This window comes from Hyla sarda, chromosome 4, assembly GCF_029499605.1.
Source record: "Hyla sarda isolate aHylSar1 chromosome 4, aHylSar1.hap1, whole genome shotgun sequence".
NCBI classification, from domain to species: domain Eukaryota; kingdom Metazoa; phylum Chordata; class Amphibia; order Anura; family Hylidae; genus Hyla; species Hyla sarda.
Window position 1 is genome coordinate 148,430,551 of NC_079192.1, and position 25,378 is coordinate 148,455,928.

A 25,378-nucleotide genomic window follows, 5' to 3' on the forward strand; every position below is an offset into this window, starting at 1 on the left:
TAGACTTATATGCGACTTTAAACAGAATTCTAGACTCTTGCAAATGGGCGTGAGTAAGGGTTAAATTACCTATCCTATGTTTGTTGTTGACATATAAGTAACATGTGTACTAAGTTTCATGTTAATATCTTCAGCCGTTTGGAAGTGATGATGGAACATACACACAGAAATACACACATCATATCATAAAATAAAAAGATTGTAAACTCTGAATGATGCAATTGTGTATTCAATGTGGTTTTTGAAGTGGACTTTTGTGATTTTATTCAAAAAATTGCCTTACAGCTGGAATCAACATAAAATAAAAATGAAACATTTTATTGAGAAATATGCCACTGCTTCAGCATTGCAACTCTTAGGTTGATCTCTGATTGATACATTCACGTTACGGTGCAGCCATTCATTGACATTGACAGTCTTTTCTTGCATGCACTGTGCTGAACTTGACCGCTAAGGCCAGTGATCAGTTGCAGCAGTACACAAATGTCCTTTCTTAGCAGTTAATTGGCTGAGAGGGTCATCACTGATGTTTAGTTTGAGGGCATCTCCAAAGATGGGGGCCCAAGCTCTTAGGGGAGAAGCAGCAGACTGAGCGGTAAGAGACATTCCCCTCTCAGGAGATCACAGGGGTTCCCAGAGGTCGGACTCCCTACGATCAGACTCTTATAAGTTTTACATAACTGGAGCACCTATTTTATGTATTTTTTGTTGTTCAGTAGACATTTAAGGGAAGGCATTTTTTTTTTAAATGTAAATGCCTTTCACACTTATGCCCCAACCACCAAAAACTCACCAAAATTCAATAATGTTGCCCTTCAGAAATTCATCAATTTTGCAATAAAAAGTAGCCATACCAGGAGAGATTTATTAAAACTTGTGCAGAGGAAAAGTTGCCCAGTTGCCCACAGCAACCATTCAGATTGCTTCTTTCATTTTTGAAAAAGGCCTCAGAAAAACGAAAGAAGCGATCTGATTGGTTGCTGGGGCCAACTAGTCAACTTTTCCTTTGTGCAGGTTTTGATAAATCTCACCCACCATGTTTAAATAGTTTCCTATATAACTGGCACATATTCTCATTCCCCCCCCCCCCCCCCCCCCTAGTTTTAATGAGGTATTTACAAGGAGGATTGGAAATGTTTCTTACTCCTGGACCAATTCTCCAAAGTTCCATATCTTAAAGTCTGACCATTAGAACATTCCTCCTCTTCTTAACTATCCACCCCATCTGTACCACTCCTCATCCTTTGTAATCCATATCCGTGCCAAATGATAAAGCTAACTTTAATAACCATTTTTTCCAGTCTGGATGGCCAGCAATGAGTAAACAATGTTGTAGTTTTGCTGACAGTATTACTCTGTTGATCTATGCTCTTACTAAAATATCCCAAACCTGTATGATAAATGCCCCAAAATATCTACCATATATTTGAGCCTAAGGTCCATAAATCTAAGCTGTGATTAACATGTGAATAAGCATAATCAGCATTTAGTAGGATTTTCCATCATTGCTTAAAAAAGAAACACATATCTAGGTCACAACCAAACTTTTCATTTATTTCTTTCGTATACTCTTAACAGGACAAGTTTTGCGCAGTTTTTTTCCATGTTTTATTTACTTCATCAATCATTTGTCAAAATCCTGGAAAAATCATTGTCCAGGAGCTGGGCATGATTATGCTTGTGGTACACTATTAGTCTTATTCAGTCACATGGCAACAGGCAGTTTATAATCTAAGCACATTTTGTCTATTGCCTTATGGTGACTCATTTTGCATCTATAGAGGAGAATTCAGGAGTTTATTAGAGGTTGAATGCAGATTACAAAATGCTGACATTGTGTCCATATATCGTAAGAAATAAATTACGTATAAAACTCCTATTAGCCATTGCAATAGAAAGGATAAGACAGGTAGCTAAAGATAATAAAGTATATAGTAGAGCTAAAAGGGGTCATTCGAATGCTCCAATTTTTTATATTTTGCAGGGACCACGATGAAAATGATTAGTGACTCATCTCACCAATCACTGACTTAGGTAGGACATCACTGTGGCTGGTGATTGGGTGATCGGGCCGACCCTGATGAAATGAGTGCATCTTGGAAGAAGCAGCCAGAGTGTTCAGCAGGGGACTGGGAGATGTCATAGTAGGAGTCCACAGGACACAAGGTGCGTATGTGCTTTATTCTTGTTTTTGTTGACCTGTAAGAGCTGGCGCTTGTTAAAGATTAGGAAACTACTCTTTTGCAGTCCACATAATGTTAATTGAGCACTATGTAATGATTAGAGGCAGTGGCAATGGCGAGTGCTAGTGAATGGAGACAGTGGCAATGGCCAATATTAGTAAATGGAGGCAGTGATAATGACAAATGCTAGTGAATGGAGGCCGTGATGATGGCAAATGCTAGTGAATGGAGGCAATGATAATGGCAAATGCTAGTGAATGGAAGCAGTGATAATGGCAAATGCTAGTGAATGGAGGCAGTGGCAATGGGTGCTGCCCCACAACATGGTAGAAATAATGGGTTTGGCAGCCCAAAATCATCTCTGCCAGTAACTAATCACCTCAGAATATTTTTTTTCTCTGAAGTTCCTATAAATTTTGAAAAATGCTGTATACATCAAAAAAAAAAAAATGTAAATGCCCCTAGTGTCTGCCATGCAGAACGGCAATCTAGCATAGATATAGCGAGTCGGGCCCGGCCTCTAACAATGGCCCGTGGCTAATAGTGCGCGGCATTGATCGCGGTGCCGCACACTTTTAACCCTTGAAAGTTGAAACGCCGCGTCTAAAGCGAAAGTGAAAGTATGCCGGTTAGCTCAGTGGGTTGTTCGGGATAGCCGCGGCGAAATCGCAGCATCCCGAACAGCTTACAGGACAGCTGGAGGGCCCCTACCTGCCTCCTCGCTGTCCGATCGCCGAATGACTGCTCAGTGCCTGGTTTCCTATGAGAAACCAGTCATCAATGATAAAGATCAGTGTGTGCAGTGTTATAGGTCCAAATGGGAGCTATAACACTGCAAAAAAAGTGAAAAAAAAAGTGAATAAAGATAATTTAACCCCTTCCCTATTGAAAGTTTGAATCACCCCCCTTTTCCCATAAAAAATAACTGTGTAAATAAAAATAAAAATAAACATATATGGTATCGCCGCGTGCGGAAATGTCCGAATTATAAAAATATATCATTAATTAAACCGCACAGTCAATGGCATACGCGCAAAAAAATTCCAAAGTCCAAAATAGTGCCTTTTTGGTCACTTTTTATATCATGAAAAAATAAATAAAAAGCGATCAATAAGTCCTATCAATGCAAAAATGGTACCGCTAAAAACTTCAGATCATGGTGCAAAAAATTAGCCCTCATTCCACCCCATATGTCCCTGTCATTGTCATCTTCTGACTCCAAAATAAAAAAGTTATAGGGGTCAGAAGATGACAATTTTAAACGTATTAATTCTCCTGCATGTAGTTATGATTTTTTCCAGAAGTACGTCAAAATCAAACCTATATAAGTAGGGTATCATTTTAATCGTATGGACCTACAGAATAAAGATAAGGTGTCATTTGTACCGAAAAATGTACTACGTAGAAATGGAAGCCCCCAAAATTACAAAACAGCAGGTTTTTTTTTTTAAAATTTTGTCTCACAATGATTTTTTTTCCTTTTTGCCGTATTTTTTGGGCAAAATGACTGAGGTCATTGCAAAGTAGAATTGGTGGCGCAAAAAATAAGCCATCATATGGATTTTTAGGTACAAAATTGAAAGAGTTATGATTTTTTAAAGTCAAGGAGGAAAAAATTTAAATGCAAAAACGGAAAAACCCTCGGTCCTTAAGGGGTTAACATGTCTGAATGAGATGTAAAAAGTTATTACAAATTATAGCCATGCTTTAACCGCTCTTCCACTCATGGTCAGTGCCAAGTCTCCTGCTATATGTGTCTCTGTCACAGGCTTTAGCAACATCCCCTTGTGGTCTCCAAAGGAGAAACATATACAGGGTCAGTGCCTCGGGCAGCATGAGCCATAAAAACAGCCCTGCCACTAAATTTTCTACAGTACCTTGTCATTTAAGATCATAAATGCTCTGGGGATTAAAGGGTTCAACATTGGTAAAGAGTAAGTTATTATTTTGTCTGTCAGTTCAATCTCATCATTTAGAAGGTCTGCTACATTGTTTCTTTTTGTAAAGACTCGAACATCGAAGAGTAGGATTAGCTAAGGTATTATAATCATTATAGGTCATTGGTCACAAATATACTGCTGTGTTTCAGGGAAGCTGGATTTATTTTCCTTAGAGATTTTCTAGAAGATGTCCTTTGCCTCAGACATCATGTTATAAGTTAACTTGTGCAGCTTACTTGAAGCTGATTGTAGAGACATTTTTGATTGAACCATTTCATAGGAGTTATTTAAGAATGGACTTTGTGCTGCTGAGGCAAATGCTGTATCATTCAAGAGCTTCCATGCAAGGTATAATTGTTTTCATGACACTGTTTTTGGTATTCTGCACCTAAAATACACAAACACATGACAAAATATTAGGTTGTAGCATCCACACAGAACAAGTAAATAGCTAATGTCATAACCGACTGGGGAAACAGGGAGAGTGAGCTCTAAACTGACCCCAAAAACACTCTCTATTCCTACTTGCCCATCAACCCTAAACGGTGCATCGACAACTTGGAGCTGGTCCCTGCCTGAGCTAAAGTGCAGTGGGCAAATAATAAACAAATAATATACATGGTCAAAGGCCAGAAACAGAAACAGAATAACTACCAAAAACAGACATAACATAATTATACAAACAGGGCAGAATATTGTGTACTAACAAACAGTTCATAAACCACAATCCAGATAAACGGCAGACATGATAAAATGAACAAGACTAGGTATACAGCAGAATCCAGGAGATACAGGGGACAGAAGAACTGATTGATAAACACTAAACTGAACAGGAACATAGGACACTGTTAACACTGGGACACAGAACAGAAACAAACTGGACGCCCCACTCCTCAAAAAGAGTAGACAGCATAATAAAGCCAAATAGACTACTAGCCAGTGGGCACACTCCACTGTGTGATCAGGATGCTGACCTAGTAGGAAAATAGAAATATAATACATAAAACACTAGACTAGAACCGTATGAATCTGAATAGTTTCCAGGATACTAAACAGGAATTATTACACACTAGACTAGAACCGTATGAGTCTGAATAGTCTCCAGGATACCAAACAGGAATTATAACATACAGAGCACAGGTAACAAGCAAGACAGTGTGAACACAGACTAAGCAGAACGGACATACATATCCTAAAACCGACAGATCATACACAGATCTACAATAAACAAGACTATTTAACTTTGGCTAAAACTCAGATAATATCACAGGATACATACAAGGTGCATACTCAAGCAGACATGGAAGTGTAGTTCACAAATAACCAGCACAGAATGCAGGAGAACTCTGGTTAAAATAACCCTACCCGAGTTCTTATAGGTTCAGAGCATTAACTATTCCCTATCCAGGGAAAATAGCAAACTGCTCAGAACATCCTAGTGTGTGAATACAAACCTAAACAGAAAAATACTTAGACAAATAAATGGACATTACAGCTAATTTCTGGCATTTTTTTTTCCCGAGAGACCTTTTTGTCAGTGGTCCGCTAAAAAAAAAGTGTATAGCTCACTGTAATATCTATATAAAACCACAGTGAACTGACAATTTTCTATACATTTCCTCTTTTAAGGGGAAAAAAAACCTCTACAAAGAAAATACTTTAAAAAATAAATGAAAAAAGAGAAGAATGGAGGCACAATTCAAAATACCCTAAAAAACTAACACCATAGTATAAAAAAAGTGTCCATAATCCAAAAAAAAAAGAGTCCATAATCCAAAATGTGTATTCGAATGAGCGTTGGTACACAGAAAAGATAAATAATTAAAAAAATACTATAAATAACAAAAGAAAATATCCTGCACTCACAGTGAAAATTAGATGTGATAAAGGATCTCTTTACATGCTATCTCCGGATCCTCATGTAAAAACATCCTATATCACATCTCATTTTCATAGTGAGTACAAGATTTTTTCTTTTGTTATTCCAAGAAAATACTTTAAAAACGGCATCAAATGTACATGTATAAATCAAGCATAAGGCAAAAAAAAGCAATGTATAACAATTGGTTAAAAAAAATGTTTTTAACTGTGCATGTCAATGCATAATGTAGTTACATGTCTTGGTGCTATTCAGGTTCACTTGGAGATCCATCTGCTCCTCTATGGAGCAGTCCAAGCCTAGTGGCAATTTTAAGGGCATTAATTGAAACAAAAACTGTATATTTGTGAATAAAGATTTCATTGCAATTTTCAATGTCACTTCTGTATTTGATCAGTCCTAAGTCTAGGATTCCACAGAGGTTTTTGTCTTGTGTTTTTTTAGGCTTAAAAAAAGAAAACTGCCACTTATTTTCCCTGCATTTTGCTGTTTTTTTTTTTGGCATTTTTGCCTTTGAGTGAAAATAGCATTTTTGGTCCCTTTGGCATTTTTTTCAAAATTTGTTGGGTACCAAAAAAAAAAAAAAAAAAAGAAATAATAATAAAAAAAATTATAAAGGAAGCAGTAGGAATGGAAAAATTGTATTTAACAACATTTATTATTTTATAACAAAATTTTTTTTATACATTTTTAAACGGGGTCAATTTATTGGGGCTTGCAGGGAACTAAAAATGTAGCCGACAATAATAAAAATGTAGAAAGGGGCAATTTAAATGTAAATACAATATATTTTTTATAATAATTTTTTTTAACGTTTTTATTAGTAATGTATTTTAATGATGTGTTTAATAAAGTGTGTGAGTTTCACTTTTCCCAATTTTTTTAATTTTTTATGTAGTACTATTACTCCCAGCATGGAACAGACTGTTCGATGATGGGAGTAGTAGTACCTGTATTAACCCCTTAACGGCGAAGGACATATATGTACGTCCTCCGCCGGCTCCCGCGGTATGCCGTGGGGTCACGCGGTGTCCCCGCGTCATATCGGGTCGGTCCCGGTGGCTATCAAAGGCCGGGACCCGCGGCTAATACAGGACATCACTGATCGCGGTGATGCCCTGTATTAACCCTTCAGACGCGGCAATCAAAGCTGACTGTCGCATCTGAAATGAAAGTGAAAGTAACCCGGCTGCTCAGTCGGGCTGTTCGGGACCACCGTGGTGAAATCGCGGCAAATGGAACAGCTTACAGGACACCGGGAGGGCCCTTACCTGCCTCCTCGGTGTCCGAATGACTGCCCGTGCCTGAGATCCAGGCAGGAGCAGTCAAGCGCCGATAACACTGATCATAGGCGTGTTAATACACGAGAGATCAGTGTGAGAGATCAGTGTGTGCAGCGTTATAGGTCCCTCTGGGAGCTATAACACTGTAAAAAAAGTTTTAAAAAAGTGTTAATAAAGGTCATTTAACCCCTTCCCTAATAAAAGTTTGAATCACCCCCCTTTTCCCATTTAAAAAAAAAGCCTGTGTAAATAAAAATAAACATTTGTGGTATCGCCGCGTGCGGAAATGTCCAAATTATAAAAATATATAGTTAATTAAACCGCACAGTCAATGGCGTACGCGCAAAAAAATTCCAAAGTCCAAAATAGTGTATTTTTGGTCACTTTTTATATCATGAAAAAATGAATAAAAAGTGATCAACAAGTCCGATCAATACAAAAAGGGTACCGCTAAAAACTTCAGATCATGGCACAAAAAATAAGCCCTCATACCGACCCATATGTGGTAAAATAAAAAAGTTATAGGGGTCAGAAGATGACAATTTTAAACATATAAATTTTCCTTATGATTTTTTTTAGAAGTATGACAAAATCAAACCGATATAAGTAGGGTATCATTTTAATCTCATGGACCTACAGAATAAAGAGACTGTGTCATGTTTACCGAAAATTGTACTGCGTAGAAATAGAAGCCCCCAAAAGTTACAAAATAGTGGGTTTTTTTTTTTCAATTTAGTCTCACAATGATTTTTTTTTTCCCGTTTTGCCATAGATTTTTGGGTAAAATGACCGATGTCATTACAAAGAAGAATTGGTATCGCAAAAATTAAGCCATCATATGGATTTTTAGGTGCAAAATTGAAAGGGTTATGATTTTTTAAAGGTAAGGAGGAAAAAACGAAAGTGCAAAAATGGAAAACCCCCTGGTCCATAAGGGGTTAAGAGACAGATCGCAACAGGTGTCACATCTCTGCTCTTTACTCTGGCCGGCCAGTTATGTGAATAGAAATTCACCTCACTGATTTATATTTTCCACCCAGAGTGGTGATTGGCCAGATGGTGGCAGCCAATCCCCGCTCTCAGCGGGAAATATTAATAAGTGAGGTGAGTTCTATTCATATCACTGGCCGGAGTAGAGTGCAGAGATGTGAGCGCTGCATAGAGCCACTCCGCATCTCTGAAATAGATAGGATGATCACATTGGGTGTCAGGAGTGACACCCGCTGTGATCTGTCCTTAACTGCAGGTACTACTGCTCCCAACATGGAGCACACTCTGCTCCATGCTTGGAGCTGTAGTACCTGCATGAGTAGATGTCACAGACGAGTGTCACAGAGCAGCAGAGTGTGCTCCATGTTGGGAGAAGTATTACCTGCAGTTAAGGAAAGATTGCAGCGGGTGTCACTCCTTACACCCGCTGTGATCCTCCTGTATAATGTATAGATGCGGGTGACTGCTCTTCTATGGTCACCTGCACTGCCATATATATACACCTATTCATATTTCCCACAGAGAGTTGTGATTGGCTGGAGCCATCTGGCTGCCCACATCTATACATTATACAGGAGGATTGCAATAGGTGTCAGAAGTGACACCCGGGGTGATCTGTCAATTAGTAGATGTACTACTACTCCCATCATAGAACAGTGTGTTCCATGCTGGGAGTAGTAGTCCTGCCTAAAAATTTTATAAAATAAAAAAAAAAAGGGAAAAAAGTTAAAAACGCACACACTTTATTCAACACATTGTTAAAATACATTATTTATAAAAAGTTTAACAAAATAATTATAGCAAATATATTATTTTTACATTTAAGTGGCCCCTTTCTAATTTTTTTATTATTGTCGGCTACATTTTTAATTCCCTGCCCGCCCACATAAATTGATCCCTGTTGAATGACTAACAATTTTGTTATAAAAAAATACATATTTTGTTAAATACAATTTTTTCCATCACTACTGTATCTTTTTTATTATCTTTTTTTAATGGTACCCTACGAAATTTTATTAAAAAAGGTATCTCCATCACTTTTTTGGATCGCTAAAGTCCAAAGAAAGAATAAAAACCACTGGCAAAAAGGCCAAAGTTAAAACCCACATGGCGTTTTTCTTGGCGTTTTTTTTTTTTACTCCCATAGACTTCTATGGGAGAAAATGCCAGGATTTTCCAGAAAAAAAACGCCAAAGTCTCAACAACAGGTCGTTTTGAAAAAACTGCCAAGGAGCCAAAAAGAGCTGAAAAAGGATATAAAAAAGATAAATGCCAAACTGAAAAACGCCAAGTGGATCTGGCATTTTGCAGTTCACTATTGACTTGCAGCTAACTTCTGGACACTGTGTTGTTTCACAGAAAAAATGCCATGCAACAAAATGGGCGTTTTTGCATGAAAAACCTCAGTGTAATTCTATCTTAACTAGGTTTCCATTGTCCTAACTCTGTTACTGTTTTGACATAGATTTAAGTTTTTGATAACTTTTTATTCTACTTTTTTTGGAAAAAAAAGTTCTGGAATGTGATTTGACCACATATCAGCAACTCTGGCATTATTGGTCATTAAAGCTGTTCACAGTGTGTGATCATTTGGCGCATTTTATATTAAAATTTTGTCATTCAGCATACCAGTAGTTCAAAGAGAATATGAGCCGTTAGCATCAGCTTTATTAGCATTAGGATGATTTTACACAGCCATAATACAGATGCATTTTTGACTCTTTATTGGGGCTGCAAGTCCTGGGCTGGCTGCAAGTCTGATGATTCAAAATGGATAGCTGTAAATGAAGTAATAATAGTGAAGTGTTTTTACTTCAAAGACTTAAAAGACACACCAAAAATATATGTAGGAAAATAAATATTTTAAAAATGCTACTAAACATAAACCTTAAGCTGTAAACCCTGCCTCACAATGTTCAAAAACTGATATTCTAGAGACTCCTGCTTCAAGTGACTCCTAACTTTCTATTATATATCTCATATATTATTGATACTAGTTTAAAATTTTTTGTTACTGCTCTTGACCCAGTAAATGCAGATTTGTTTTTACACATGTACCTGAAGAGGTATTTTCACATATTTCTCTGGCTTTATATTCAATGTAACATTTTGATGGAGATAAGCAATAGTGTTGCTCGCGAATATTCGCAATTCGAATATTATTCGCGAATATCGCATATTCGCAAATTCGCGAATTTCGCGAATATAGCGCTATATATTCGTAATTACGAATATTCGTTTTTTTTTTTTTTTTTTTTCTTCACAGTACACATCACAGTGATCATCCCTCTCTGCTTCCAGCTTGTGTGATGTAAAGAAGGCTGTAATACTACTGTGTGAGACTGACGTGCGAAAATTCGCATATACGGAAATTCGCATATGCGAAAATTAGCATATGCTAATTTTCGCATATGCGAATTTTACGCGCGTGTTAATTTTGTATGCCAATATTCACATGTTAATTTTCGCATACGCGAATATTCGCATATGCGAAAATATAACGAGAATATAACGAATATGCGAATATTCGCGAATATATGACGAATATTCGTCCATATATTCGCGAATATTCGCGAATTCGAATATGGCCTATGCCGCTCAACACTAATAAGCAATAGCATTTAGTCCACTTCCCTCAAAAAAATATTAAAAGGAGATTAAATAGAGAAAAAAAAGGAAAGTTTGGATTTGTAAAAGGTGTAAATCACAAATGAAATTAACCTAGTACACAATGGCATATGGCAATGACATTCTTTTCATCAAGGCAACAGCATTCTCCCAACATCTCTACTGCTGACAGCAATATTGTGGTACCACATGTGGTGTAGGGAAATACCTTATCACTTTGTGATGCCAGGGCACTGTTATGCTATTTGTGGTGTCCCGGTACTGTACGCGTACTGTACCTTGTGTTATAAGTCCCCAAAGTCAGAGTTCCTCAGTACTGATAGGATGCTCTTAGTGGGATAACCCCTGGTCGCCTCTTCCTTCTTTAATTTTATGTGTATATTATATATATAGTGTAAATATTGCTTCCAGGACCTTAGGTCACATGATTGTTCCAGGTCAGGTGTTCATGTCACGTGTTGTACCACAATGCTTTGTATTAGGACTGACAGGTTTGGGGGACCAATAAGCTTTAAGCTTGAAGCCCACCCCTTTAGATATAAGGGCCCTGTTACCCAATGATCGCTCTCTTTTCCCTCTCGGGTTCCGGACTAGCAGAGAGAAGCTCCGAGTATACCTGCAAGACAAATCTAGGTTGAAGCCTGCTAACTTCAGCCGAATACAAAACCGTGAGTTCAATCTAACTCAATAGTGATCCTACGTGACTGCTGGACCTAAAGAAGTCCCCTAAATCCAGTGGAACAGCATAAAGCAATTACTTCAAGCTTATTGCCTAAAAGGTCCCAACCAAACCTGTGAGGAGCCTAAAGTCTGGTCCTCTGTAAAGACTGTTACTACGTTTAACCTGCATAAAATCTGCAGTAAAGTTTTCTTCAGTTTACTAAAATTCTGGTTGTGGACAATCCTTTCTTCCTCTCTATTGTTCCTGGGACACATGGCGGTAGGATATATATACAGAGAGGAACCCGCACCCTGGTGTCACGACAGTTAATAGTTAATCCAACACCCTTTCATCCCTGCACAGCTACACCCTACCTTCCCTACACCCCCACAAGCTACTACATAAATGTGGTCCCAGGTTGGAGAAATTTTCTCCTGGGCCAGACATGGGGAGTAAAGGAACACAACGATGTCAGGTTACGGATAACTGTCTTTACTGAGTTGGGTGCAGATGGTATTACACTGACGGTATGGTGCAGAGTGAAAGTATGCAGTGTAACCCCTTGGGAGCACTGTGGCCTTCCTGGGACTTGTGGTGCTTTCACCCAATAAATTGATACTGACGAGAGAATTGATGATTGGTCCTGGTAGCTAGGGTTCTGTCAAGGTCATGTAGTTTCCTCCGCCAGGGCATGAACTTCTACTGCGCGAGTGATTCTTGCAGAATGACCATAAAAAGTAGATTTGATCTGGGCCTTCCCTTGAGGTTTCTCCACACACCTCACCTTTACCACACTTGTGCTATGACTTAGCACTAGAGCTAAGGTAGGATATATATACAGAGAGGAACCCACACCCTGGCGTCACGACAGTTAAGGGTTAATCCAACACCCTTTCATCACTGCCCAGCTACACCCTACCTACCCTACACCCCCAAGCTACCACATAGATATGGTATGAGGTTGAAGAAAGTCTCTCCTGAGCCAGACATGGGGAGTAAAGGAACACAGCAATGTCAGGTTACGGATAACTGTCTTTACTGAGTTGGGTGCAGATGGTATTACACTGACGGTATGGTGAAGAGTGAAAGAATGCAGTGTAACCCCTTGGGAGCACTGTTGCCTAGCTGGAACTTGTGGTGCTTTTACCAAATAAATTGATACTGATAAGAGAATTGATGATTGGTCCTGGTAGCTAGGGTTCTGTCAAGGTCATGTAGTTTCCTCCACCAAGGCATGAACTTCCACTGCGCGAGTGATTCTTGCAGAATGACCGGAAAAAGTCAATTTGATCTCGGCCTTCCCTTGAGGTTTCACCACACACCTCACCTTAACCACACTTGTACTCAGACTTAGCACTAGAGCGAGACTCAATTGGGGTAACTCTTCCCCCAATACACTATATGGGCAATAATTTAGGGGTTCCCATGGGCAGGCAGGGTCACATGGGCTTTACACTTCTCTCTGCTTAAAGGTACCATAACACTCATGAATAACATACATACATAACATATAGAGATGAGCGAATTTTTGAAAAATTTGATTCTGCCTATTTGCCGAACTTTCCAAAAAAAATTAGGTTCGGTCCGCATTTATTCGCCATGAAACACTATTAAAAATGGCTATTTCTGGCCTACAGACAGCCTCAATAGGGGTGTAGAACACTTTGCCTTGCTTTAACACGCATAGGGTGTGTGCTAGGTTTGGGAAATTTATGTAAGTTGGTGCATAAAATTAGAATGCTTGGACTGGGGGAAAATGTGTGCAAGTGGGTAAGTAACTGGCTTAGTGATAGCAAACAGAAGGTGGTTATTAATGGTACTTATTCTGATTGGGCTGTCTTGACTGTTACTAGTGGGATACCACAGGGGTCAGTCTTGGGTCCTGTTCTATTTAATACATTGATTAATGACCTTGTAGAAGGGTTGAATAGTAAAGTAGCAATCTTTGCAGATGATACTAAACTCTGTAAAGATGTAAACACAATAGAGGACAGTGCACTGTTACAAATGGATCTGGATAGGTTGGAGGTTTGGGCTGAGAAGTCGCAGATGAGGTTCAACACTGATAAATTTAAGGTAATGCACATGGGGAGGAAAAATCTGGGCTGGGATTATGTATTAAATGGGAGAATACTTGGGACGACTGACGTGGAAAAGGATTTGGGAGTCTTAGTTAAAAGTAAATTTATCTGTAGTGACCAGTGTCGGGCAGCTGCTGCCAAGGCAAATAAAATCATGGGGTGCATCAATAGGGGCACAGATGCTCACGACAAGTAAATAATTCTACCGCTGTACAAATCACTAGTCAGACCACACATAAAATACTGTGTACAGTACTGGGCACCACTGTACAAGAAAGATATACTGGAACTGGAGAGGGTTCAAAGACGGGCAACCAGAGTTATACGGGGAATAGGAGAACTACAGTACCCAGAAAGATTATAAGAATTAGGGTTATTTAGTTTAGAAAAAAGAAGGCTTAGGGGAGACCTAATGACTATATATAAATATATGAGGGGACTGTACAGATATCTCTCCCATGATCTTTTTATACCCAGGACTGTATCTATAACAAGGGGGAATCCTCTACGTCTAGAGGAAAGAAGGTTTCTACACCAGCACAGACGGGGGTTCTTTACTGTAAGAGCATGAGACTGTGGAACTCTCTTCATGAGGAGGTGGTCATGGTGAACTCTGTAAAATAATTTAAAAGGGGTCTGGATGCATTTTTGGAGAATAATAACATTACAGGTTTTGGATTCTAGATCTATATCAACTCAGTAGGGTTGTAGGTTGAGCTTGATGGACTCTGGTCTTTTTTCGACCTTATGAACTATGTTACTATGTTTAGTATGACATGCAGATCAGAGGCGTCACTATTAGAATCACTGTTGCAGAGCGGCACAATGACAGAGCCTGGAGGTGGCATCAGTATGAGGAGACCATATAGTGGCTGAATGACACAGCGTGGAGGAGACGGCAGCATGAGGAGACCATATAGTCTCAATAGGGATGTAGAACACTTTGCCTTGTCCTAACACGCATAGGGAGTGTTCTGTGTTAGTGAAATAATGCTGTTTTCAGTATGACATGCAGAATACAGGCATCGCTATTAGAATCACTGCCGCAGAGCATCTGGATGTGGCAGCAGGGAGACAATATGGTGTAAAAACTGAAGAGAATAAAGATAATTTTTAAGTAATTTTTATTTCATTTAATTTGAATTTATTTACATTTTTCTGAGTGCCCATTCTGGTGAGCATTGAGCTGGCGCTTCTCCACCAGGCAAGAAACCAACTGTTCCAGCCCCTACCTCACAGCGCTCCCCTGACTGTGAAAGTGCGAATGTTTCATTTAATCAATATAGTTCATTATTATCAAGCTATACATTTTTGGAAATTTAAATTTGAGATTTAATAATAAAATGTTTGGTTACAAAGTCCAAATCCAACAAGGAGTCACATGTCACAGTGCGGCACATTGACAGAACCTAGAGGTGGCAGCAGCATGAGGAGATCATAATCTGGCAGAATGACACAGCCTGGAATTGGCGGCAGCAAGAGGAGACAATATAGTGGCTGAATGACACAGCGGCAGCATGAGGAGACCATAGGGCCTCACAATCCCTAAGATAAAAATATGAATTTTCAAATTTAAATTAAAGATTTATGGTAGCTAGTGCTACCATAAAAATGTTTAGGTAATGTCCCAGTAGCATAAGGAGACCATATAGTGGCTGAATGACACAGCCTGGAGATGGCGACAGCATGAGGAGACAATAGGGCTTCACAATCCCTAAAATTAAAAGATGAATTTTCAAATTTAAATTGAAGATTTATGGTAGCTAATGCTACCTTAAAATTTTTTAAATAGTGTACAAGCAGCATGAGGAGACTATAAAGTGGCTGAATGACACAGCCTAAAGCGGGCAGCAGCATGAGGAGACCAAACAGTGGCTGAATGACACAGCCTGGAGTTGGCGGCAGCATGAGGAGACCATACAGTGGCTGAATGACACAGCCTGGAGTTTGTGGCAGCATGAAGAGAACATATGGTGGCTGAATGACAGCCTGGAGGTGGCAGCAGCATGAGGAGAACATATGGTGGCAGAATGAGATAGCTTGGAGGTGGAAGCAGCAGCATTGACAGAGTGGTGCGGTTGGTGTCAATAGCAGTACACGGTGATGATGGTGGGTGAAAGAAGGTCTGATTCGGGGGAATGTTTGTAACTGGGGAGCAGCACCTTAAGTCCAGCGGATCTTCAAGGTATGTTGGCATGGGCATGTCAAGGTATGCCACCACTTGCTGGTTCAGGTCCTGCTCCAGGTCTACCTGCTGCTGATAAGTTGCTTCACCATGCGGGTGAAGAAAGGTACTCATCAGCGACTGTAGACTCAGGCTGCTGCTGATGGAGCTGGTACTGCTTCTTCCACCCCACCCCTCCCCAGCAGCCATGGCAGTGCAAGGTGAGCGCAGAGGACCCCCGAGTCAGACCTGCTAGAGGATGGACGATGGTGCCGAAAGGCATCGGCAAACTGACTACGTAGGATGTCTCTGTTGTAGGTCAGTTTGTCCTCCCTCTCAGTGGGTGTAAGAAAGGCCCCCATTTTGTGTCGGAAGCGAGGGTCCAATAAGGTGGAGAGCCAGAAGTCATCCCGCTGCCAAATTGTGAAAATTTAGCGGTCAATACTCAAGCAACTGAGCATGCATAATGCCATTTGTGCAAGTGACTCGGAGGGACTCCCTGCCTCCATCTCCACTTCCTACTGCCTTGGTGTGTCTGGGTCCTCTGTCTTGCCTTCCTCATAACTCTCTAGCTCCTCTGGCTGCTCCTGCTCCTCCTCTCCTGTCAGATGACAAAAAAAAAAAAACACCCATTTTGCGAAACCTAAACTGTGCTCCCCTGTGCCCCTACCCCTCCTCCTCCTTCTCCAGTTCAGCCCCCACAGGGCTCATGTAGCCGTGAGATGTAGGTGCCACGTCTCCAGTGACCTGACCAGCCATCATTTTCAACACATGTTGTAAGAAATGAAGCAGTGGGATGGCGTTGTTCATCCCGTAATACTGGCGACTGATTAATAATGTGACTTCCTCAAAGGTCCTGCCCAAACGTCAGGTGTCACATATGAGCGGTCACTGGTTGACATTGAAGTTACACAGGGGAGTCACCCTATCTGCTTTGATCATCAAGAAATCGGTAATGGCTTTTCTCTGTTTGTATAGTCGGTCCAACATATGGAGGGTGGAATCCGAATGTGTGGAAACGTTGCAAATCAGACTATGTTGGGGGATACCGTTCTGACACTGCAGCTCAAGGAGGGTGTGCTTTGTGGTGTACGAGTGGCTGAAGTGCATGCAAAGTTTCCTTCCCATTGTTAGGATGTCTTGCAAATGGGGGGGGGGAACACTTCAGAAACCGCTTCACAGCCAAATTGAACACGTGTGCATGATTCAGCCTTCCTTGTCCCAGCGTAGACAAGATTTTCTTCCCTTTGTCAGTCACCATGGTTTCCATTTCCAGTTTTCGTGGAGTAAGCCATGCTCCAATTTCTTTCTAAATTACTTTTTACAGTTCTTCCTCTATGTGGCTCAGTTCGCCAAGGCAAACCATGTGAAGAACAGCGTGACACCGCTGTGCATGGCACACGTTATGCTGAAGGGGCACTGAGACTTGCCCGTGTAGTGGAGGCTTAGGACACAGTGGAGGATGAGGAGGCAGAGTCGTACACTGTCACAGGACCAACGTCCTGAGAGCATGGAGGAGGAAGCGGCGTGACTTGTCCATGTTGCTGTTGTGGCTGTGCAGGAACCACATTCATTCAGTGGGCCATAAAGGACATGTATTGTCCCTGACCATAGTTACTCTGCCATGCAATTTGGTACACACCGACAGGCTCAAGGACTGGCCCATCTTGTCTTCCACAAAATTGTGCAGGGCTGGTACAGCCTTCTTTGCAAGGAAATGATGGCTTGCAGCACCAACAACTTGAACAGGAGCACATTCAACTTGGATGAGTGTGCCAATACTGTTGTCTCTTGGACATGGCTTCGCTGATGGATTGGTGGCAGAATGACTGACTCAAAGTAGGAGCAGCAGGATCATCTGGAGCGACAGAAGGAGGGTATGACACACGGCTCCTTTCGGCTAAGGTGGTGAAGCCTTGGCTGGCTGAAACAGCGAGCGGCGTGCCACTGGGTGATGCAGCAGGCTGGACCACCACATCGGAGCCACGGTTCTCCTAGGCCCCTTTATGGTGGTGCAGCATATGTTGACGCAGGGCCATGGTGACAACATTTGGACCCTTGCCATGCTTCACCTCCTGCCGACACATCTTTCATGTGTCCAGGTTAACATCCTACGGATGCTTGATGAAAAACTGCCACACCGCCAAGTAGCTGATTTCCACTTCTGCCACCATGCTGACTGCCAACCATGCTACCACCTTGCTGGCTCAGCTGGGGCCTCACAGGCAACCTGCAACCCTCTTCTCCTGATGATGGTGATGATGATCATGAAGCCCCTTCTGCACCTGGCTCCCAATTGCAATCAGCTTCATCATCACCAACAAGTGTCTGCATGTCATTGATGTCCTCCTCAGGTTCCTCAACAGTGTCTGCTTCAGGACCCTGAACGCTGGCAACACCACTTACCATGTCACACTCCTCATCACTACTTACCTGCCTAGGGGATCCAGGCGACAGATGTCTCCTCCACTTCTTGGCTGGGCAGTAGCTGCTGACTGTCCTCTATTAGATCATCTTCAATGAATAGTGGAGCTGAACCCACAGCATAAGATACCTCTGTGGGGGAGGGAACAGCATAGGACAGAGGCAATGGGAGGACAGGGACTGCTCCTGGGCCATGCAGACTGAGGGGTATGTCTGAGGAATCCACCGACTGTTGAATGGGGGTATCAGATGTCACTTGTGATGTAGTGGATGACTGTGTTAACCAATCAATGACGGCAGATGGGTTGCTGGTCGAGACATGACCCCTAGCTGATACCGGGAGATCAGACCTCTCGCTGCGACTCCTGCTGCCACTCGCCGCTAGTCTGCTGTGACCTCTTCCTGCACCTGATTAATTTAGGTCTCTGTCACTCCTCTGTGCATGTCTTGGCACTTCTCTGCCTGACATATTTAGTGCTTATGTAAGGGGAGTACAATACACTTCACTATTTAGTATTTGGCTAGAACAGCAGCAGGTGTGCACTTTTGGCTGGCCTTTTACAGTAACTTTATCAGAAACAAAATAGTACAACACTTAGATGTACATACTGTATGTAGTATGCACTTATGAGGGCAGAAATGCAGAAGCGCTACAGTACGCTTAAAAAAGTATTTGTGTACAACACCAGCCAGTGAGTACTTTTGCCTGGCCTTTCACAGTATCTAGGCCCTTGAGACTTTAAAAGGAACAAAATAGTACACCACTTAAATGTAGGTATGTGCTATGCACTTATTAAAGCAGAAAAATGCACTACAGTATGCTTAAGGGTGCGTACCCACAGGGCGTATACGCAGCGCAAAATTGTTGGCAGCAGCGGGAAATAAGCTGCGTATTCCTTGCTCACTATACACAAAGGGCTTTCCGGTGGCAGCCCTATGTGTGTAGTGAGTTTTGGAGGCGGGGCCGTGTGCCGGTGTGACTGTGATGCACGGCTCCGCCTTCAAAACTCACTACACACATAGGGATGCCGCCGGAATGCCCTGTGTATAGTGAGCAAGGAATACGCAGTGTATTTCCCACCGCTGCCGTAAATTTTGCGCAGCGTGAAATGCGCTGCGTATATGCCCTGTAGGAACGCACCCTAAAAATTTGCTGAATTCGATTTGCTGGATAGGATTTGCTGAATCGCTGCTGTTCTGTGCAACACACTGCTCTCTGTAATAGAACGCTATAGACAGTGACTGGGAGGTAAATCGCTGTAGTAAGAATGCTTTTCTGTGAAACACACACTGCCCTCTCTCTGTGCAACAGAACACTTACTTGACTAGAAGCTGAATCATTGCTGGAAAAAGCTTTTCTGTGCAACACACAGCGCTGTCTGTCCTTCATCTATTTTTCTGCAGTGAAAGGCTGAAGTGACTGGCTGCAATATGGCTGCCGATTATATAGTGCTGTGACATCACATGGGGGACTGGCTGCTGATAGGCTGCATCCTGCATGTGATTCAGGGTCATCCCGCCTACCCTTGTTCCCGCCTTCCCAGGATTCCTTGCCCCATGTCCATACTTAGATGCCCTGGAGCATGGACCGCACTAAATGGAGTTTAATTAAGCGATTTGCACAATATAATTGCGGCAATATTCACATTCGTTGCAAATTGAATTTTTCCTGAAATTCGTAATGAATTCGGATTCGTCACATTCAATTCGCTCACCCATTATAACATACAGAAGCTGAATAACGTACATACATAACAAAATAATTATAAAAATATATCAACCCCTTAACGACGCAGGACGTATATTTACGTCCTGCACCGGCTCCCGCGATATGAAGCGGGATCGCGCCGCGATCCTGCATCATATCGCGTCGGTCCCGGCGCTCATCAACGGCCGGGACCCGCGGCTAATACCACACATCGCCGATCGCGGCGATGTGCGGTATTAACCCTTTAGAAGCGGCGGTCAAAGCTGACCGCCGCTTCTAAAGTGAAACTGAAAGTGACCCGGCTGCTCAGTCGGGCTGTTCGGGACCGCCGCGGTGAAATTGTGGCATCCTGAACAGCTGACCGGACACCGGGAGGGCCCTTACCTGCCTCCTCGGTGTCCGATCGACGAATGACTGCTCCGTGCCTGAGATCCAGGCAGGAGCAGTCAAGCGCCGATAATGCTGATCACAGGCATGTTAATACACGCCAGTGATCAGCATAGGAGATCAGTGTGTGCAGTGTTATAGGACCCTATGGGACCTATAACACTGCAAAAAAAATGTAAAAAAAAAGTGTTAATAAAGGTCATTTAACCCCTTCCCTAATAAACGTTTGAATCACCCCCCTTTTCCCATAAAAAAAATAAAACAGTGTAAAAAAAAAATAAATAAACATATGTGGTATCGCCGCATGTGTAAATGTCTGAACTATAAAAATATATCATTAATTAAACCGCACGGTCAATGGCGTACGCGCCAAAAAATTCCAAAGTCCAAAAAAGCGTATTTTGGTCACTTTTTATACCATTAAAAAAATGAATAAAAAATGATCAAAAAGTCTGATCAAAACAATAATCATACTGATAAAAACTTCAGATTACGGCGCAAAAAATGAGTCCTAATACCGCCCTGTACGTGGAAAAATAAAAAAGTTATAGGGGTCAGAAGATGACATTTTTAAACGTATACATTTTCCTGCATGTAGTTATGATTTTTTCCAGAAGTGCGACAAAATCAAACCTATATAAGTAGCGTATCATTTTAACCGTATGGACCTACAGAATAATGATAAGGTGTAATTTTTACCGAAATATGCACTGCGTAGAAACGGAAGCCCCCAAAATTACAAAATGGCGTTTTTTTTTCGATTTTGTCGCACAATGATTTTTTTTTCCGTTTTGTCGTGCATTTTTGGGTAAAATTACTAATTTCACTGCAAAGTAGAATTGGCGACGCAAAAAATAAGCCACAATATGGATTTTTAGGTGGAAAATTGAAAGGGTTATGATTTTTAAAAGATAAGGAGGAAAAAACGAAAGTACAAAAACGGAAAAACCCTGAGTCCTTAAGGGGTTAAAGGGGTTATCCAGGAAAAAAAACTTTTTTTTATATATATCAACTGGCTCCAGAAATTTAAACAGATTTTAAATTACTTCTATAAAAAATTTTTTTATCCTTTCAGTACTTATGAGCTGCTGAAGATAAGTTCTTATTTTCTGTCTAAGTGCTTTCTGATTTCACCTGTCTCAGGAACTGTCCAGAGTAGCAAACTTCTTCTACTACTCAGTGCAGAGATGTCAGCAGGGAGCACAGTTGCCAGAAAAGAACAACTCAACTTCAGCAGCTGATAATTATTGTAAGGATTAAGATTTTCTAATAGAAGTAATTTACAAATCTGATCAACTTTCTGGAGCCAGTTGATATATAAGTTTTTTTTCCCTGGAATACCCCTTTAACTCTTGGTAAAGTGCTGAAACATAATTATCACCACAAGAAGTCTCTCAGTGGGCCCAACACATGTGCCACATGTCTGCCTGAGACAGTCCGAAGCCACAGGGCAGCCTTTGGTGCTTGGACACCACAATATTCATTCTTTACCCACCCCTTGTAAACTGGTGGCAGCATTCAATCTCTTTCCTCCTTTCCCCTACTGGCAGCTACAGTCCCCTCTTGCCCCACTACTATTTGAATTCTCCCCATTTCTGCAGCGCTAGCAGCAGAATTTATTGTTTTCACATGTCTCACCAACGGATAACATCAATGAGGGGCACTTACTAATCTTTTACTATGTAGTCTGGTTTTTACCCTGTTTTTTTCTACTTCATTTTTTACTATGTGCGACAAATTTACTAAATTGTTGCACGACATTAATAAATTTGGCACACATAGGCAAAAGTGGGAAATTTACTTCATGTAGTAGAAAAAATAGTCTGTTCCTTTTTCCTGCTGTCTGAATAGGTTTGGCTGCTGGTTTCCTTCTGGATCTTTTGTTTTTGAGTTTTTTTTTAGCTTTTTCACCACATCTAAATAATTCAATAACTACAGTGGTCCCTCCAGGAAAACCATTGTAAGTTGAAACCATTGTATGTTGAGACCATAACTCTATGGAAACGTGGTAATTGGTTAGAAAGGCACCAAAATGTCATCCAAAATAGGAAAAAGTGACAAAGAAAAATAAGTAGATAACTAATATAGATAAAGCAAATCCTTACATATAAAAGTAAGAAAGATCTGCTGGGAGCTGTAAATTACTGTCTATGTCAGTGTTTCCCAAGCAGGGAGCCTCCAGCTGTTGCAAAACTATAACTCCCAGCATGCCTGGACAGCCAAAGGCTGACGTTCCCAGGGTGGGCGAGGACCATTGTTACTGGCCCTCCCCAGCCTAAATAATGCCAGCCTGTTACCGCCTGGGCCCAGGAGCGCCATTTTTGATGCTCCAGGCCTGTTGGTACTGGCTCTTCCTGGCACCTCTGTGGCGTTGGGTACCGGGGTAATAATAGGGGGTTAGCGCTATCTGTTTTTGTGGCTAACGCTAAGCCCAGGTTAGTAATGGACTCTGTCTATAAGACAGCTTCCACTACTAAGCCTGTCTAGTAAAGTAAGAAAAAAACACAACAGGTTTTAAAAAAAATTTATTACAAAAAACACTCCCCCACAAGCCCTCGTTAACCTTTTTATTAAAATCAAACAAAGAAAAACGCTGGTCATTGAAGTAGTCCACCGAATCCGAAGGAGTCCACAGGATACACGGATCTGAAATGAGAAGAAAACAAAAAAAATGGGTTAGTACATTTATTATCACCTGCTCACACATCTCCCGCCCCGCACGACTACAACTGCCAGCATGCCCTTACAGTAAGGACATGCTGGGAGTTGTAGTTGTGTGGTGCAGGAGATGTGTTGGCAAGTGACAAGCTTGTCCCCTGCCCCCAGCTGCAGGACTACAACTCCCAGCATGCCCTTACAGTAAGGTGGGGCGGAGGCCGGGCACAGTGTTTCCCAACCTGGGACTTGTAGTTTTGCAACATCTGGAGGCACCCTGGTTGGGAAACACTGTTTTAGGCCAGTGTTTCCCAACCAGGGTGCCTCCAGATGTTGCAAAACTACAAGTCCCAGCATGCCTGGACAGTCAAAGGCTGTCTAGGAATGCTGGGAGTTGTAGTCTTGCAACATCTGGAGGCAACCTGGTTGGGAAACACTGGCCTAAAACAGTGTTTCCCAACCAAGGTGCCTCCAGATGTTGCAAAACTACAAGTACCAGCATTCCTGGACAGTCAAAGGCTGTCTAGGCATGCTGGGAGTTGTAGTCTTGCAACATCTGGAGGCACCCTGGTTCGGAAGCTTGCGCAACTTACCGGCTTCCGTAGGATCCAGCGCTGCACGACACTGCCGCGCGACAGTGCCGCGCGACGATCTCCGACAGCGATCGTCGCTGGAGCCTCGGAAGGGTAAGTGAACGTCTTCGCCGGTCCCCTTCAGCTGTTTAGTTTTGAAACAGCTGGAGGACTACAGTTTACAGACCACAAACCAGTGATCTGCAAACTGTGGCCCTCCAGCTGTTGCAAAACTACAACTCCCAGCATGCCTGGACAGCCAATGGCTGTCCAGGCATGCTGGGAGTTGTAGTCTTGCAACATCTGGAGGCACCCTGGTTGGAAAACACTGTTTTAGGCCAGTGTTTCCCAACAAGGGTGCCTCCAGCTGTTGCAAAACTACAGCTCCCAGCATCCCTGGACAGCCAAGGGGTGTCCAGGCATGCTGGGAGTTGTAGTCTTGCAACCATTGGAGGCACCCTGGTTGGGAAGCTTGCGCAACTTACCGGCTTCCGTAGGATCCAGCGCTGCACGACACTGCCGCACGACACTGCCGCGCGACAGTGCCGTGCGACGATCTCCGTCAGCGATCGTCGATGGAGCCTCGGAAGGGTAAGTAAACGTTTTCGCCGGTCCCCTTCAGCTGTTTAGTTTTGCAACAGCTGGAGGACTACAGTTTACAGACCACACACCAGCTGTTGCAAAACTACAACACCCAGCATGCCCTGACAGCCAAAGCCTATGGCTCTCAGGGCAGGAGCCCGGGCTGACATTACAGTGCAGCCGCCCGGGCTCCTCATACGGCCTCCTCGCTACCCCCCCCCCCTTGTCTCCCGCCCGGGCTCCTCATACGGCCTCCCCGCTACCCCCCCCCCCCTTGTCTCCCGCCCTGGCTCCTCATACGGCCTCCCCGCTACCCCCCCCTTGTCTCCCGCCCGCGCCGCTCAGCTCCCGCTGCTACAAGACTACAACTCCCAGCGTGTCCTCACTGTAAGGGCATGCTGGGACTTGTAGTCTTGCAACAGCAGACAGATGGAAGTTGTGTGGCGCTGGCAGGTGAGAGGGGGGGATGTAAATCACTGTAGTGTCCCGGTAGCGCAGTGAGGGTAGCGGGGAGAAAGTATGTCGGAGCCCGGGCGGCAGTAGCTTTTCCTGGTCCATGTTGGAGCTGGAGTAAATTTAGTCAATTTTTACGGCCGTTGCGACAGTTTATTGCGCAACTGCGACTGTCTCAGTTAATAAATTCCTGACCACTGCAAGTAAAAACTGAAAACTTGCGTAAATTAAGCGGGGAAAAAAAATTTGACTTTCTAGCTCTTGCTAGGGAAAGTCGCATAATTTATAGGGTAGGCGCAATTGCGACAATTTTGCGCCAAAAATAGTCAGAAAAAAATGACTAAACCCCTTAGTAAATGCCCCTCAATGTATTTTCAAAGACAAAAAAATGCCCACTGCCAGTAGAAGCCCAAACAACTCTTTTCTACTCACAGCAACAATTTCTCCATTCACACTCTTCCAAGACTGGCAGCAGGATCTCCTCTCTACAACAGAGAGCAGATACTGAATTATCTTGGCTTCAGAAGAAAACAAGGTGATGCTGGTGGTTACAGGTAGGGTGTCAGGAGAGCTTTCTGTGCTCCATTTTGACCTTAGTTTTCATATGTAGTCTCCAGACCCTTGCTGCGGAATAACCACTCCATGGGTGCAGGGCACGTGCACTCATGGTCATGTCACTATGGGGGAGATTTATCAAAACCTGTGCAAAGGAAAAGTTGCCCAGTTGCCCATAGCAACCAATTAGCTTGCTTCTTTCATTTTTAACAAGCCCACTGCAAAATGAAAGA

The 25,378-nt window shown here is 42.3% G+C and overlaps 1 long non-coding RNA gene across 1 annotated transcript in view; it reads left to right on the top strand.

Moving 5' to 3' along the window:
- The window catches only part of LOC130366915 (uncharacterized), an 88,708-nt gene that overhangs the window by 23,585 nt on the left and 39,745 nt on the right, over positions 1-25,378 (top strand). The window contains exon 2 of the long non-coding RNA XR_008891997.1: positions 1,985-2,166. This is a non-coding gene — a long non-coding RNA (uncharacterized LOC130366915). The remainder of the gene's footprint in view (positions 1-1,984; positions 2,167-25,378) is intronic.